Consider the following 2848-nt stretch of genomic DNA (forward strand, 5'->3'; position numbering starts at 1 on the left):
TACTACACCGCGTACGTCGATCGATACCATGTCGTCAAAAATGGTAAACATTATTATTCTAACACAGGCCAAGAACGGAAACCTGTATGACCAGGACGGTCTTCTGCGTAATGCAACAGGTCAGAAAATAGACGCTCAGGGGACTGTAATCCCTGATGCTAATGCTACAGGCGCTGCTCAACCTGTAGATGAGGACGCTCGATCGAAACCACTGGCCGACTACAATTGCCCAGATGAGTACTATTCCAACAGATCAGCTATTCGACTTCCGGAGATCCAGAAGCAGAATTTCGAGCTGAAGCCTCAATACTACACTCTTGTGTCACAGATACACTACTCTGGGTTACCGCACGAGCATCCTATGGACCATCTGGAACGGTTCGAGGATCTAATCACTGCTATTCGGATGGAAGGAGTCCCCGAAGATTACCTTCTATGCAAGCTCTTCAGATACACGCTGAATGGAGAAGCGATGCACTGGCTTAGGCAGCAACCCACATGATCTTTAACATCCTGGACCGACATCAAGAATGCTTTCTTACGAAATTTCTTTGATGAGGCGCGCGCTGAAGAACTTCGGAACAAAATTTCCACATTCTCGCAGGAGGCTGGAGAGTCCTTCAAAGATGCGTGGAATAGATTTAGGTTCTTCCAGCGAGACTGTCCACACCACGGATTTAACGAAGTGCAGCTGTTAAGCACTTTCTTCCAAGGTCTCGCCTTACAGTATCAAATGGCTCTTGATACGGTGAGTTAAGGAAACTTCACTACTCGGAATCCGTTGAAAGCTGTGAGACTTATCGAAAACCTTGCTAACAGCAGTAGCACCAAAAACACAGACTCTGAACGGAAGAAGTCTGTAGCCTCTATCGGGAAGGAACAGATGGACGAAGTAACAGCTAAGTTAGATGTGGTGCACGAGCTTCTTAGGAAGCAAGTCTGTTCAGCTGAAGGAGAAGTAGCAGATACTGAAGGAGAAGAAAATGTGAACTACATCGGAGGTACCGGATTCCAGAAATTTGGAAACCAGGGCGGAAACAGAAACTTCTTTGGAAATGGTCAAAGAAGTAACCAGCGTTCACAATTTCAAAAACCCTTCGACAACAGCAAAAGCTACTCGAACTCCTACTACCAGAATCCACCACCCCAGACTCAGGAAAGCAAGATCGAAGAGATGCTTGATTGAGTACTGTTGGTACAACAACAAATCACCGTGGATTTCAACGGTAAGATATACTCCGCCTACAACAATTTGAACACCCAAATCGAGACCTTAGGGACTCAGGTGAGAAAACTTGAAACGCAAGTAATTCAGACGGGCGAGACTATAAAAAGGCAAGAAGCTTTCGCTAGAGAGGCAGGAGCCGACAAAGGGAAACACCACGTAAATGCCATCATAGATGATGATTTCTGGCAAGTGGTGAGAAATGAAAAGCTTGAGGAAGGAGACTTCGAAATCGAAAGCTCCATGAGTCTCGGCGGATCTCAATGGTGTCGACCGATGTCGATGAACTCGCATCGATCGACAGACCATGACGAAGATCGATGGACGGATTACTCCAGTCATCGATCGACGTCATCCGCTGAATCGACTGAATGCAATGCAGTTCGAATTCTAACTCATGAGAAATTCGCATCTAAGCATCCTCACCCACCCTCCCCTTTCTATGATAAAATCGATCGATCGGTTGAGCCAACCATCGATCAATAGAGTGAGTCCAACGTCGATCATCACAACACACCTCCCATCGATCGACGGGCACCTCTGACATACCGAGTGCGGTTACCCTTAATCGATAATGACTATATCAACGCACTCAGACCACCACCTAAGCCATTAGCTAGCCCACCCGAACCAAAACCCAACCCTTTAAATAGTTCACCAGAACCAGTTCAAGAAAATCAGGAAACTGAAGGGAGAAGGTTAAGGAAGAGAAAGGAGAAGATTCCTAAGAACCTTAAGAGGGAAGCTAACCAAAAGGAGATGGATGGTTTCACTAAAAGAGTCCTCAGAATCCCAATCGAAAAAGCTTTTGATGAAGCTTACTTCACACACCGGTTGTGGATGTTCTTCAGAGAAACAAAGGTAACTGAGGAGGAAATTAGGAGAATGTTTCATCAAGTCAGAGAGACGATGAGACAAAGGATCACATTGACGAAGAAGAGTGATCCTGGGAAGTTTGCAATACCATGCATAGTCAAGGGTATTGAATTTCTCCATTCAATGTGTGACACAGGAGCATCAGTTAGTATCCTCCCTAGGATCATGGCAGACCAGCTTGGTTTGGCCATCGAACCTTCAACAGAATCCTTCACCTTCGTGGATCTTTCAGAAAAACGATCAGGAGGTATCATAAGAGATCTGAAGGTACAGATTGGTAACGCCCTTGTCCCGGTAGATTTTCATGTCCTAGACATCGAACTTAACTGGAACTCTTCACTTCTGCTTGGAAGATCTTTCCTAGCTACAGTAGGAGCCGTATGTGACATGAACAAAAACAAAATGTGTCTGACGCTGATAGACCCCAACATCCACTACGACCCCATCCGACCTAAGAGAAAGGTTATTTATTGTGTGGATTACGGGAAAGAACTTGGCTTCATTGGCGCATGCCATTGTGGAGCAGAATATGAATCGGAGTACAAAATAGAGTACTCGGAATCGATCGACACCCCAACCTTTCCATCGATTGATTCCAATGAGTCAACGGTGCCCGATGACCGCAACAACACGTCACTCGACGTAAAGCAGCCGGTTGACCATTTCGCTCCACCTAATCATTGTTATCCAAAATTTGCCTTCCAACCTCCAAGCAAGAGAGAACGTGATGATTATTCCATAGGCAGT

General features: G+C 45.6%; 1 non-coding gene across 1 annotated transcript; it reads right to left on the reverse strand.

Annotated features, from left to right (window-relative positions):
* Positions 1-572: 572 nt before the first annotated feature.
* Positions 573-678, reverse strand: LOC117129887. The gene has a single exon (XR_004453420.1). It is a non-coding gene; the product is annotated as a small nucleolar RNA R71 (small nucleolar RNA).
* Between the last annotated feature and the right edge of the window lie 2170 nt (positions 679-2848).

The sequence above is a fragment of the Brassica rapa genome, unplaced genomic scaffold, assembly GCF_000309985.2.
Source record: "Brassica rapa cultivar Chiifu-401-42 unplaced genomic scaffold, CAAS_Brap_v3.01 Scaffold0227, whole genome shotgun sequence".
In the NCBI taxonomy this organism is placed as follows: domain Eukaryota; kingdom Viridiplantae; phylum Streptophyta; class Magnoliopsida; order Brassicales; family Brassicaceae; genus Brassica; species Brassica rapa.